Genomic DNA, 15,779 nt, shown 5'->3' with positions numbered 1-15,779 from the left:
AACGGGAGAGGCCACAGCAGTGAGAGGCCCGCGTACTGCCAAAAAAAAAAAGACAAATAAAGCTATGCCCAGTGTGCTATCTTATTCACCATTGCCCTGTACCTGTGAGAAGTGGTCCTTTCTCATCAGGCAAGAAGCAGACAGAGAAGGGAGAAGGAGAAAAGAGAAGGGAGTTGCCCAAGGTAGTAGTCAGGATTTAAAACTTCATACTCGCAAGTGCAAGGTCTCAGCCATACTCACACAACTGACCTCAAAGGACTGAAATATGGAGTAGGCTCAGTATAATTTCCCTTTGCCTGAGTTCTCTTATCTAAAAAGGTGGGGGTGATGTTAGTTTGGCAGATTAAAAAGTATTGAGTACTCAGTATACTCCTAGATTATAATGAGTGGGTTTTTCCAAAATGCTGTGAGATCCTAGCTGGTAGCATTAATGCAGGTATTATTTTCTCTTGATGCAGATGACTTGGCTCTCTACCACCACAAAAATGGAAGATATAATTATATATACTTAAAACATCCTGCCAAATAATTAGATGCCATGACTTAACTTCTTAAGGAATGAATTCTAGGAAGCTCTTATTAGCATTCAAGCCGTGAAGTAAAGCATATATGATTATAAACAGTACAGAACTAAATCAGAATATAGTTTCCTTTAGAAAAAATCTAGAATTTTTTTTTACTCTGTAGAACCCAAAATAACCAACGGATCTGAAAATTCAGTTTGATTTATCTGGTCTTGGCTAATTAGACCTGACTGTCTCAATTCTAGAGCTGAGGAATACCTGGAACAAAAAGTTAAAAGTGGGACTTCCCTGGTGGCACGGGTGGTTGGGAGTTCGCCTGCCGATGCGGGGGACAGGCCTGTGCGCCGCAGCTGCTGAGCCTGTTCTCTGGGGCCCGGGGGCCACAACTGTTGAAGCCTATGTGCCTGGAGCCTGTGCTCCACAGCAGGAGAGGCCACCGCAGTGAGAGGCCCATGCACCATGGCAGAGAGTGGCCCCTGCTCGCCGCAACTGGAGAGGGCCTGCGCGCAGCGGTGAACACCCAATGCAGCCAAAAAGATAGATAAATTAAAAAAAAAAAAAAGTTAAAAGCAAGCCAAAAAGAATTGTTCTTTTTTGGGCTTCCCTGGTGGTGCAGTAGTTAAGAATCCACCTGCCAATGCAGGAGACACGGGTTCGTGCCCTGGTCCGGGAAGATCCCACATGCCGCAGAGAGGCTGGGCCCGTGAGCCGTGACCGCTGAGCCTGCGCGTCCGGAGAGGCCACAGCAGTGAGAGGCCCGTGTACTGCAAAAAAAAAAAAGAATATTGTCACCAACTGTGCAGCTGTTAAAAATCTTATCATAGAAATATGTTTATGACATAGAACATTATTTGCAATATATACATATATATATATATGTATATATATATGTGTGTGTGTGTTTTGTTTGTTTGTTTTGCGGTATGCGGCCCTCTCACCGCTGTGGCCTCTCCCGTTGCGGAGCACAGGCTCCGGACACGCAGGCTCAGTGGCCATGGCTCACAGGCCCAGCCGCTCCACGGCATGTGGGATCTTCCCAGACCGGGGCACGATCCCGTGTCCCCTGCATCGGCAGGGGGACTCTCAACCACTGCGCCACCAGGGAAGCCCTATTTGCAATATATTTTAAGTGAAAAAAATACCTTTATAAAACAGCATGTATGAAGTAGTACTAAAAACTGAGAGCAGGTGTTTATAGAAATTAGGTACTGGAATCACTCAGTTATGTACCACAGTTAAAGAGATAAGGTCAAGTTCCCAAACTTTAACCACAGTTTTAATTCGATTTAAATGCTGGCATCATCTAAGAGTGGTTTTACAACTTCAGAAAGTTGGCTCTTTTACCCCATCCAAACTTCACTGGGTCAGATTATTCCAATTTAGATGTGACTTTAACATAATAAACTTGTACCGTGTGGCAGCAAGCTCATGCATACATCACCTAACTGTACACTCTCCAAATGAGGCCTCTTAGTGAATATAAATATTCCATTAATCCCAGTGTAATTCAAACTATGAATGTACAGTGGTTAGGCTGGAGATACTCCTAGTTTATGGGGCAGATGACACAGGAAAGTTGGGAGCCAATAGTAGTGGCTGGGGTATGGAGCGGTGATGGGGAGCACAGACAGAAACTTTACCTTCAGTTTTAAAGATATTATGTATATCGAGATATAAATTTATTGCAGCAGAATCTTATTATAACATGGGGTTTAAAAAAATCATTTGCACTGGGGTTGGCAAACTTGTGTAAAGGGACAGAGAGTAAATATTTTAGATTTGCCATATGATCTCTGTTGTATCTACTCAGCTCAGTCATTGTAGCCAAAAAGCAGCCACAGTAAAATGTAAATAAAGGAGTACAATTGTGTTTCAATAAAACATTATTTATAGACAAGGAAAAAAAATCATTTGCATTGTAAGGGGAGTCCTACGTTCCAACAATGAAAACACCTGGACAAACAAAACGCCTGGAATTTTCTGTTCTTCTTGTCTTCCTGGGCTTGTGCTAGGCTCAACGCAGTGCCACCAATGGGAACTTCTCTGTGGAACTATATAGGAAGTTTTAAACATGTATGAGCTAACATCTATATTAAGTAGTTGGGCAAAAATTCCTTCGGTGATCTTGTATTAACTGAAATTTGGAATGTTATCATTTATGTGATAAAGTAATTGTAAAAATTACTACAGGCCTTAAAAAACAGCATGTATGATGCCGCGGAGCGGCTGGGCCCGTGAGCTATGGCCGCTGAGCCTGCGCATACAGAGCCTGTGCTCCGCAACGGGAGAGGCCACAACAGTGAGAGGCCCGCATACTGCAAAAAAAAAAAAAACAAAACAGCATGTATGATATAACCCTAATTTTATTAATTATATATTATAAAATATATGTTTATAAGAGACTTTAGAAAGATACACAGTGAGGTGTTGACAGCAGTTGCTTCTGGTGAGTGGGATTGTTTTTTATTTTCTTTTTACTTCTGTAACAAAACATATTGCTTTTATAATTGACTGCTTTTATTATTGGGAAAAAAAAATCTTCAGAATACCTAAGTAAATATGACACGGCACATTTTAGGGGAGTCACAGGCCCAAAGAACATGTAGCCAACAGGTCTAGTAAATATTCCACCATGCCCTGGAATATTACTCAAGGGCCCTCACTTTCTTGAGAAAAGAAGTCTCACCTCTCCTGTGGTCTTCTCAAACGGTCTCCTCACAAAGCATTTCAATATGGCCTTTTCTCCTGCCTTACCTCTCACTAAAAGCTCTTCCACTCAGCTCAGTGGGCCCCTAAATCTCCCAGACCAAAGCTATCCTCATCCGTTCCATTCCTCCTTTCACCTCTTTGCTCAGCCTGTCCCTGCTTCCCAGATAGCCCCTTGTATCTACATGAACCCTACTTGTCATTCAAGCCCCACACCCTCTGAACAGTCTTCCCTGATGACTCTAGTTCTCTCCTGATTGGGAGCGCCTAGCCCCAGAATCTAGTGGAACCTCAGAGAGACCTGGCACTTGTCAGAGCAGAGAGCTATGAATGGAGGACTTACTGGTGAACCCATGAGAGGTGTTCCCTAAAGACTCCCAGAAACACTGCTGAGGAGGGGGACATTTTGCCGGAGGCGGGAGTGAAAAATCTGTTCATATTTTGTTCTTTATTTTCCAGATTAATCAGTTCACCACTGCTCTAACTTGATGCTAGGAAAGGTTTAAAAATCAGATCCCCCAAAGAAGGTGAATTTGCAAGCACAGAGGCATTTAAACAGTGCTTTGAAGTTCATTTGTAAAAATAGAAAGATAGGACCATACTGCACTCCTGTCAGATGGAAAGAAACAAACTTTCCCCTCACCAGAGTGTTTGTTCCCTAAGCCATTAGAGGGAACACCAGACAGGGAGACCCCTTGATTACCAGGTACTTATGTGCTCCTCTTTAAGTGCTCATTGTGGTGGATGATAGTGGAATTGGGTCCACAAACAGAAGAAGGAACAGTGTGTGTAGAAAAGAGAGAACCGGTGGATAATTTAGTGCCTACATGTTGATGGTTGTTTCTTAGAGGAAAGATGCTAATCACTGTCTCTGTCTTTGGAGGAACAAGCAAGAGGAAATGAGCCTCTGTCAAGTAGTAACAATTATAAGGCCAGCACTAATTAAGTACTTACTATGTGTCAGGTACTCTTCTAAATGCTTTACATTTTTATATAATTTATTCCTCACCACTCATGAGGTAGGTACCATTATTATCCTCCTTTTACAGATGATGAAACTGAGGCACAAAGGGATTAAGTAACTTGTAAAATAACTAGTACAGAGTACCTGAACTCTTAACTACTGGAGAGCCTTTAGCATCAGATCACAAGCGATTTTCATAAAAGGAATATCTTGACCATCTGACACTTTCAATGCCTAGCAATCTCCAAGAATAGAACAATAACTGGTGCCCTTAAAGGCTGCAGCTTAATGAGTGGCCTGTGGTCCAACCCACCCCATCAATCCTACTCCCTAAATACACCTATCGCATCCCCTCCTCCACTGTCTTCTCCTCCTACCGTGCCTTTCTGCTCTCTTTCCTCCTGATGTCCCCTCTTTTTTTCTCTCCTACTCCTCCCTTGCTACCCTATTGGGATAACCCATAGGCACAGTTTGGCTCCCCTTATGGCACTCAGAATCAAAAAGGCTGCTGGTCCCTAAGCCACACCTTTCCAAGCCACCTTCTTTGGGAATGAGATCCTTCCCATCCATAGGCTGAGTACAGGCAGCCTAAAAAGCAATGAGAAGAAGAAAAAGACCAAATAATTCTGCAAACGAATTACCCAGCTTGCCCCCATGTCAGGGAATATCAGTTGCCCTGATTGGTTTGTCTTGCCTTTAAGTCAAGAAAATAGCACAATGTGGACAGCACTCTCTTCCTCTCAGGAGCCAGCTGTAGTGTAAGGAAAAGAAAGCTGGGCTCATTTCCTCTTCTGCCTCCAACAATCTGTATGACTTTGAGCACATCATTTCCCATCAGTTTCCCCTCCAACGATGTAGAGATTAGACTATATTGGAGAGCTCTCAAATTAGGAACCATGGGTGAATTCAAGGGGATATATCAATTCCTAAAGGATAATGTACAGGATTTTTCTTTTTTATTGAAAATTTTATTGAGATAATTTTAGATTCATATGCAGTTGTAAGAAATAATAGAGATCCCAATTTCCCAGTGGTAACATCTTGCACTATAGCAGTACACAACTGGGATACTGATATTGGTAAAATCCACCTATTTTATTCAGATTTCCCCAGTTTTACACGCACTCATTTGTGTATTTGTTGGGGTGTGTGTGTGTGTGTGTGTGTGTGTGTGTGTGTATTTACTGCTATACAATTGGGAATTTTCTTTTGCATGTGTTTTCTGGGAAAGGGTTCTTAGCCTTCATCAGATTCTCTCCAGTATCAGAGATGCAAAAAGGGGATTGGATCCCAGCTCTGAGAATTCTAGAAGACCACACCACAAACCTCTACAGCTCTCTGTTCCAACAGCAATATTTAATTAGCACTTACCAGGGACTTCCCTGGCGGTCCAGTGGTTAAGACTCTGAGCTCCCAATGCAAGGGGCACGGGTTCGATCCCTGGTGGGGAACTAAGATCCCGCATGCTGCATGGCGCGGCCTAAAAAAAAAAAAAATTCCCAAAAAATTGCTAATTAGCACTTACCACATGGCATGCACAGGGATGCTTGGGGGGGAGAGTTGATGGAAAGAGATACAGGGAAAGCAGGGAAAACCTAGAGGTGTATAACACAGTCCACTGAGCTATGCTACAGCAGGGGAAGACAGACAGTCCGACAGGTAAACAAGTCATTTATTAAACATTTATAGAAGAGGGATGGCCTTGTTGCTTCAGGCAGCTTGGGAAGTATTTCCACAGAAGCTGATGCTTGAGCTACATCTTGAAAGATAGTCCAGAATTCTTCAGCTGAGAAGAGAAGAACTAACTGTTAAAATTCATTCCTCTTAAATCATATCTGTTCTAGCTGTTTTGAAGAAAACATGCCTACATTTGTTTATTCTACAATGTTAAGGTGTCAAATTCTTCAGCTCCCGTGTGTTGGTGTTGAGACCAAGGGATTTTTTCCCCCTGAGTCTACTTTCCACTGTCTTGTCCAAATTGGATACCATATCCTGCTGACTGAGCTTGAGAAAGGCATTTTATCTCTGACGCCTTGATCACATCAGAGCTTATATTTAAAGCATGAGTGATGAGAAGAGACCGCAGCCAAGTCCCTGGCTCTGTCCCATGCCTAGAGCACCCTCTTCTCTCTACCGAAGGCTCCGGATACCAATCCTAGTGCAATGGCTGGTGGGAGTTAGAGCTGGCCAGAACCATGAGTAAAAACATCTCTGCTCTCCAGTCAATTCTTCAATAAATGGGATCTCCTTTTCCACAAGGGCTCATCAGAAATCCTCAGGGCTGGGTGCCCTGGTTCCCCCATGTCTGCCCTCCCCACGTTCAATGTTTGGCTCCCTTGTATGGGCTCTGGCTCAGGCATCCCTTGGGGTCTCTTTCTCTGTGTGGATTTCAGGTCCACATCAGGCTGTTTAGTTCCCAGTGCTATTTTCAGAAGCTCATTCTCTCTGGTGGAGCCATCCCTGAGCCAGGGAGACCAAGACCCTTCCATCAGGCCTACTCTTTGAAGAGCCCCCTAGAAGCCTGATTCAAGGCACCATTTCTTAGGACTTCTGTGTCCTCATGCAAGTTATTTAAGCTAAACTTCAGTATCTTCATCTGTAAGATAGGGATCATAATAGTACCATCCTCACTGGGTTATTTTAAGCGTTAAATAAATTAACCCAAGTAAAGCTCTTAGCACATGACAAATACTGCATCTACATTAGCTACTACTATTAACATCTAATTTTATAATAAAATTATTTCTGATTGTAAAAGAATTAATGATCACTGTAGAAAATTTGTGAACTACTGAAGAGTTTAAGGAAAAAATAATCATAACATCTAGGCAAGAGTGATATAATCATTCTGATGTATAGTCTTCCCAGTTATTCTGTGTGTGTATATACATATACTTACAGGAAATAAAAAAACTGGGTTCATATTGTGTACGTCTGTTCTGTAACCCATTTTATTCAACTGATATATAGTATTTTCCATACATTGGTACTTAAATACTCTTAGAATATTTTAAAAAGACTACCTTTTTTTCAAGCGTATCGATGTAACCCAACTTAGGTAACTAATCCCTTAGTTTGGTAGTTAGATTGTTTCCTATTTTTATATTTGTAAATACCGTGATAAATGTCCTTGTTCATAAATTTTTGTGTGCATCTCTGTTTATTCCTTAAGATAAATGTTTAGAAATAGAATAACTGTGCCAAGTATCAATAACTTCAGTGACATTTCTGGGACTGTTTTTATTTTATTTTGTTTTGTTTTAATGTCAGGTTCTCAGAATTGAATTAACCACAATCTTTGGTTCATGACATTATCATAATTGTTACTGGATGGCCTGATTTTGTTAATTTAGGTGGTAAATTCATTTCAATAATGTAACCAGTACCTGTGAATCCACAACCTCAAACAAAAGCTAGGACTTCAACAATAACCAATATTTAACCCATAAGGGCTTCCCCCTCATTTCCCTGCACTCCCCAACCAAGGGAACCTGCATCAGATGTTCATTTCTGTGCTTTTCCTTTTATATGGTTTTACTGTATTTGTATATATTCCTAAAGAGTAATTTTTTAAAATTGTTCTTAGCTTTATAAAAAGGATATCATGTTGCATGTAATCTTTCAGGATTTTTTTTTCACTTAATATTACTTTGCTAAAAATTCATCCATATCATTACATTTTACTGTAGTTCATTTTGACTGGTGTAAAATACCCCAGTGCGTAAATACACCACAGTTTACCATCCACTCTTCCACTCATGGGCAACTGCATTGTTTCTAGGATTTAGCTCTTGTTCACATTGCTGCTATGAACATTACTGTAAATGTCCCCTGTTGTACTTGCACAAGAGTTTGTCTATGGAGCCGGTTTATACTTCCACCAGCTGTAGGTGGGAGAGCCTCTGGGTCTATATTCTCTGCTACACCATGAATCCATCTTGTCAGGTTGCTTTCCAGACGGGTGGATCAATCTACCTCCTTCCAGCAACGTATGAGAATGCCAATTTCCCCCAAACTCTTTCCAACCCTAGAGATCATTTAAAATGTTTGACCATTTGACAAGAAAAAATATCTCCCTGCTGTTTAACTCTGTGACAAGGTACTGACCCCACTAAAAGCTGAGAGAGAAGGGGTTTGGCTCAGAGAACTGTTTCCAGTCTGATAACTTCAGTGACATTTCTGGGACTGAATCCCCAGTGGCTCAGCTGCTTTCCCATGTCCTAAAAGAGGTGACACAGTTGCAAAGAGTGAGGGGGGCCAGGATGGGAAACAAGCCCAACTCACCACAGTGTATGCTTGTCTCCTGGTCCCGGCCTCTGCCAGTGTCAGATCACTCTTTCTCCTTGATGAAGCAGGCATTCTCTCTCCCCACCCCCACCCAAGAAAAGCCAGTATAATGCTGCCCTTTGTTATTTGAATTGATAAATTTAAACCTCTTTCCCTGCTTTGCAGTAAAAGAACTTTCTATTTTGATGGGCTTAGTGACATAGCCAAAACCAAGCAGAGAGCAGCAGGCTGCAGCATGAGTTAATAGTCTTTCTTCAAGAAGAGAACTCACATGCAAACAGAAGGACCTTCCAAGATATGTCATCTGTATAGCAACATGCAGCCTTGTTGCCTGCTTTTCTGCTGACATACATTTCAAGGTTCAAAATTGAACACTACCTAACTTTTGGAGTAAGCTGATGGATTAAGCCTGAACAATCAGGTTTCTTAATTCAAATCAATTTGATAGGATCTCCTCTGTGTACCTAGTGCTGCGCTGGGTATCGTCAGGGAAGAGAATTCTGTCTTTAAGGGGAATTCTAGCCACCAAAAATTACACTAATTTGAGGAGAGCCTAAACATTTACCTAAGAATATGCTTTCCTCTGCTAGTCCGTTTCTCTGCCTGAAACCTCCACATTAGTGTAGGGTCCTGGGTCTCAAGAAGCCCCCAGAAGTGCACAGAGATCATGTTTATAAGAGGAGCAATCTATTTAAACCATAGGCACCTGTTAGCACAAAACCACAGCCTGGAAGAATAGGACAGAGGACCTACCATCCTCTTTTGTCAAACTTTTTCTTATGGGAGTTTTCAAATATGTACAAAACTAGAGATAATAATGTAATAAACCCCCATGTACCTATCACCTGGCTTCGACAATTATCAACATATGGCGATCTCGTTTCATCTGTACCTCCCATCTCTATTTTAAAACCAATTTAAAGCAAATGACGGATATTTTCATATTTAAATACTTCTGTATTTATCTGTAACAAATAAGACTTTTTTTCAATAACTACTGTATCACATTTTAAAAATTATCAATAATCCCTTCTTTTATTAAAAAATCAATAATTCCTTCATACATCTAGTATCCAGTCAAAAGTCAAACTGCCCTGATTTTCCCAAGTATCTTTCTGTAATACTTTATTCTAATCAGGAGCCAAGCAATGTCATTTGTCTTTGTTGATATGTCTCTTCTGTCTCTTTTAGTTGATAATTTTTTAATATTTAATTTATAACAGTTTCCCTTCCTCTTTTACTGCTCTGCATTTTGGTGTTGTTGAAAATAATGGATATTTTAGTTACTAATGCTGTGTAACAAACCACCCCAGACTTAGTGGCATAGAACACCACCAATTTATTGTGCTCATGGCTTCTATGTGTCAGGAATTCAGAAAGGGCATGGTGGGGATGGCTTCTCTCTGCTCTTAGCTGTCTGGGGCCTCAGCTGGAAGAATTCAAAGTCCGATGATGACTTCACAGCTGGGAGCTAGAAGCATCGAAGGATTGTTTTCTCACATGTCTGATGTCAGAGCCTGGAGCACTCAAAAACTAGGACTGCTGACCAGGGCACCCACACGCGGCCTCTCCATATGGCATGGCTTCCTCAGAGCCTGGCTTTCCTCAGCATAGTCAGACTTCTTACATGGCAGCTGAGGGCTTCAAGTGCAAGTAAGCGTTCCAGCCAACAAGGTGGATGCTGTATCACTCTTTATGACCTAACCTCAGAAATCACAGTGTCAACTTTTGCTGTGTCCCGTTGGTTGAGAGTAAGTCAACAAGCTCACCCAGACTCAAGGAGAGTGGAATTAGTCTCCACCTTTATAGAGGCAGGAGCAAAGTTCCACAAGAGCATGTGGGATGGGAGATACTGTTGCTCCACCTGGCAATTAGGATGGTCAGTAAGGCCTGCCTTTCCTAGACCAACAAGCAAAGATGTTACAAACAGTGGAAACCTAGTGGAAGAGAGAAGAGGGGAGTTTATTTGTTTGCAGGGCTACTTCCTACCATTGTGTGGATTGTGCCCTGAACAGCAGAGGGGGTGAGTGGGGCTGCAACGCAGCTCCACTTGCCACACCTGTACCTGACTATGGGGTTGTGTCTTCAGGAAGAAGAGGCACATTTCTAATACACATAAGACTCCATACGGGGAAGAGGTGTCCCTGAATGGATGGTAAAAGATCACTCAACCTAGGAATTCCCTGGCAGTCCAGTGGTTAGGACTCTGCACTTTCACTGCAGAGGGTGCAGGTTTGAAAGATCATTCAATCTAACTTATGCTTATTGGGTACCTATTGATTGAACACATGCTAACTTGGAGAATATTAGGTCTTCTTTTGGTTAAAGTTGCACACACACTTGGCCAAGAAATATCTCAAAAATAAAAATTATATTTTTTAAATGGTGAAAGTTTTTAGCACTAGGTACTTTATGACTGCATTGGTCTAGAATGATCTAGACCTATCTTTGAAGAAGCCAAGACACTGTATTTCAATGACTGAGGGCCCAGTCTGACCCATCAGCTGCTAGCCTTCGCTGGATGCAAAAAGTGGATGCAGGATTTATAAGGAACCAGGCCAAAAAGAACTGAGGATTTTCTTTTCTTCTTTGCAGCCCCTATTCTTCATTCATATAGTTTTTATAGTTTGATTAAATCCCCAGGGAAGTAGATGCTTTCATTTCTGTTTATGGCTAACAGGAAAATAAAATAATATAGGTAAGACAAGGAATTTCCAAGGACTTTAAGGACCAGGACAGTAACAGACACCTCTGAGTTTGACAAAGGCAGGTGTGTTATAAGGCAGCTCACAAAAGTCCAGATATAAATCTTTGTAAATGAGATAATTAAAAAGCTGTGATCATGCTGATCAAGCCATGCTGGTGGTCCACAGAAAGCCTCAAACCGCAAGGCTCAGCGCACTTAATTTAATTTTATTTATTTATTTTTTTACTTATTAGGCCTCAGGTGCAGAGTGTTAATCACTTTTCAGTTCATGCTGCGCTTTTATGTATGTACGCATGTATTTCCTCTTATGACCACTCCTCACTCCTGTCCTTTCCACAAGCAACTATTTTATTTGTTTGTTTGTTTATTTATTTATTTACTGCACTGTGCGGCATACAGGATCCCAACCAGGGATCAAACCCGTGCCCCCTGCAGTAGAAGCATGAAGTCTTAACCACTGGACCCCCAGGGAAATCCCAGGCAACTGTTTTAATCTTTAATTCCATTTTTTGGCTTGTATGTGTTCAAGGGAGTGTGTGTTGTTGTCTGGGTTGCATGCATTTTAATTTACATCCATAGCCTTGTGATATAGATCTCACTGTGTCTTACTTTTTCCACTGTGCACTTTGTTTTTAAGACCAATCCACACTGCCATGTGCACTCCAGTCCACCATTCCTGACGGCTGCAGAGGACTCCACCATGTACACACGGCATGTGGCCTCTCTGCTCCCCAGCAATGGGCACTCCTGGTGCCACCCAAAACAATGCTGCCATGAGCAGCCTCATGTGTGTCCAATTTTGGACCCATGTGGCAATCTTTTTAGACAATTTCTCATCCATGTGGTGTCTTTTTATGCATCAGAAAAGGCACCTCTTCCTCCTGGAGGACACAGCCCTTGCACAAGGCTTGGCAAGGTGGAGCTCAGGCTTGGTTTCAGCCCCTACTGGCCCCCTCAGTAGAAGCCTTGCTCAGGACACAATCTGCACAACTGTAGGAGGTGGCTCCGACAAAAATCATTTCCCCCATCCTCACTTCCACCAGGTTTCCACTCTTTTGAACAACACTCCTGATTGTTGCAGGAAGGGGAGGGTGTTAACAGACTGCAGAAATCTCATCATAGGATATGTGTATACTTAATGTGACCAAGTAGTGCCATATTGCTCGAGCACTGTATACTTGGGCTGTACACAGTTATCCTTCTCAAATGGTTCCAGCATGCTTCATCCCCTTCCATACCTCAAACCTGTGACACACTGCCACCTCAGTGCCCTGGAGCCTGCCTCTTGCCTCAGTGTCTCTTGGTTAGCTCGCCAACCTTACATTCTAGGAGTTACTAACTCATATCTTTGGCTTATTGATGTTCCCTTTAAAGACGTCTGGGTCAGGGCTTCCCTGGTGGCACAGTGGTTAAGAATCCGCCTGCCAATGCAAGGGACATGGGTTCGAGCCCTGGTCTGGGAAGATCTCACATGCTGCGGAGCAACTAAGCCCATGCGCCACAATTACTGAGCCTGCGCTCTAGAGCCTGTGAGCCACAACTACTGATGCCCGCATGCTTAGAGCCTGTGCTCTGCAACAAGAGAAGCCACCACAATGAGAAGCCCACACGCCGCATCGAAGAGTAGCCCCCGCTCGCCACAACTAGAGAAAGCCCATGCACAGCAACGAAGACCCAACACAGCCAAAAATTAATTAATTAATTAATTAGGAAAGAAAAACCAATCAAAAACTGGGCAGAAGACCTAAATAGACATTTTTCCAAGGAAGACACACAGATGGCCAATAGACACATGAAAAGATGCTCATCATCACTAATTATTAGAAAAATGCAAGTCAAAACTACAACAAGGTACCACCTCACATAGGTCAGAATGGCCATCATTAAAAAGTCTACAAATAACAATTGCTGAAGAGGGCATAGAGAAAAGGGAATCCTCCTACACTGTTGGTGGGAATGTAAATTGGTCCAGCCACTATGGAAAACTGTATGGAGGTTCCTCAAAAAACTAAAAATAGAGTTGCCATATGATCCAGCAATCCTACTCCTGGACATATATCCAGACAAAACTATAATTTGGAAAGATACATGCATCCCTATGTTCATAGCAGCACTATTCACAATAGCCAAGACATGGTAGCAACCTAAATGTCCATCGACAGATGAATAGATAAAGATGTGGTACATATAAACAATGGAATACTACTCAGCCACAAAAAAGAATGAAACAATGCCATTTGCAGCAACATCGATGGACCTAGAGAGTATCATACTAAATGAAGTCAGAAAGAGAAAGACAGATATTATACATATATGATATCACTTATATGTGGAATCTAAAATATGACATAAATGAACTTCCATGGAACAGAAACAGACTCACAGACATAGAGAACAGATTTGTGGTTGGCAAGGGGGAGGCGGGTAGGGGAGGAATGACTTGGGAGTTTGGAATTAGCAGATGCAAATTATTATATATAGAATGGATAAACAACAAGGTCCTACTGTGTAGCACAGGGAACTATATTCAATATCCTGTGATAAATCATAATGGAAAAGAATATGAAAATATATACATGTGTATAACTGAATCACTTTGCTATACAGCAGAAACTACACAACACTGTAAATCAACTATACTTCAATAAAATAAACTTTTTTTAAAAAAGAAGTTATTGTGTCATCTCAGATGACTAATCAAGAAGAAATGGGCCGGGGACTTCCCTGGTAGCACAGTGGTTAAGAATCTGCCTGCCATTGCAGGGGACACAGGTTTGAGCCCTGGTCCGGGAGGATCCCACATACCACAGAGCAAATAAGCTCACGCGCCACAACTACTGAGCCTGTGCTCTAGAGCCCGAGAGCCAGAACTACTGAAGCCCACGTGCCTAGAGCCCGTGCTCCATAACAAGAGAAGCCACCACAATGAGAAGCCCATACACCGCATCGAAGAGTAGCCCCCACTCACCGCAACTAGAGAAAGCCCGCGCACAGCAACAAAGACCCAATGCAGCCAAAAAATAAACAAATAAATTAATTAATTTTTTTAAAAAAGAAGAAGAAATGGGCTCAAATTAAGGCAAGGGAGATTTAATTTGGCTCCTGATGAAGTATTTCACAAAAGAGGAAACACAGGCTGGACTAGGCCATGGGCAGGAAGATGGAAATGTCATCTCATTCCAGAGTCCTTCAAGGAACAGAAAGAGCAGGAGACCTTGCCTAGTCTAGACTCGAGGCATGCCTGTCTGCAAGCAGGGGAAGGCCAAGGTGCCTTTCAGATCTGTTAACACTTCTGCAGAGTGGCTAGATACTCTAGCAAGCTGGATTTTTCATTCTTAACAACTGACCAAGAACCTATTCCTAGAGGATAAAGGAGGGCTGAGAGCCTGGCTAGGAGTCCAAGAGCTCAGACTACCTGCTCTGTCTGCTCTCTGGAACCCCTGGAGCATGGGCGTAGTCACTATTCATTTTCTTAACCACTTTTACAGGGCCAAGGGAAGGGGAATCTTAAAAGTTAATGTCCATTTAGTGGAAGAAACTTTCAAATAATCGAAGCTTTCCTGTTGTATCACAGCCATATTTACCAATTATCCATGTAGAGCTGCTATAAAAGGTTTCTCCTAAAGAAAACTTCCTGGAGGTATTGAACAATGTCATACACAGAAAAAATGAGATCACAGCAGTTCCTAATGAGTTCCTTGGAGAACACATATGAGCAGGTCCATCCTAAGAGCCAGCGGCTCCCCAGCCCTTCTCAGCTGGGGCCCAGCAAGTGTATGAAAAAGTTTCCCCCTGTTGCTTCAGCCAACAGCTAGGAAATCCTAGCTGCACATACCAGGCTCCTTAAGCAATGATGAATCTGCTTCACTCCCTCCTTTACTTCCTAACCAAGAGTAGCAGTTTCAGTGTGGAAGCCAGAAAGGGCTGACAACATCACCACTTCCCCACAGCAGCTCACTCCGTTATCTTAGCACATTGCTTAAGAGGAAAGTCACCCTCCTCAAACTTCCTTTTGAAAGCCAGAACTAGAGATTATAGCTCTTAAATGGGGCACTCAATCTATCCCTTGAATCCTATCAGACTAAAATTTTCAAAACAAACCTCCAAGGTAGATCTCTAGGACCTAGGTGGAGGTGGGAGGTTGGCTGGTAGAACTGAGACCCGGCTTCTGGTATCAGCCGTGCTGTATATACCTGGCGCAAGACCCTGCACATTCAGGGTCTTTGGATAACCTTAAAAATAATGCTATGGCCTTTCACAGCAGTAAAATTTTCTAGAACTCTATGCTAAAAGAGGAAAAGAGGCTGCAGTTGCTACAGAAGATTTCTGAAAGCAATTTCACCTACTCAGAAGAGTTAAAGCTGTGTTGGAGACATACCAATAAGAAACAAGACCCAGGGTTGTGGGCACAGCCACCTGGGGACAGGTCCATTGTCCCTACCACTTAGGAATGAATTTTGGAACAATCACTGGGTGACTGGAGAACATTGCTGCCATTCTCACCCCTGTTTCCCTCCTTTTCCCCTCCTCTCCCTTTCCCATTCTGAGACTAGATTATTTCTGTTTTACAGGAAGAAAAAGTATAATGTAT

This window comes from Leucopleurus acutus (genome assembly GCF_964270905.1).
Source record: "Leucopleurus acutus genome assembly, chromosome: 3".
Lineage (NCBI taxonomy): Eukaryota > Metazoa > Chordata > Mammalia > Artiodactyla > Delphinidae > Leucopleurus > Leucopleurus acutus.
Note: the sequence above shows the minus strand (reverse complement) of the source record.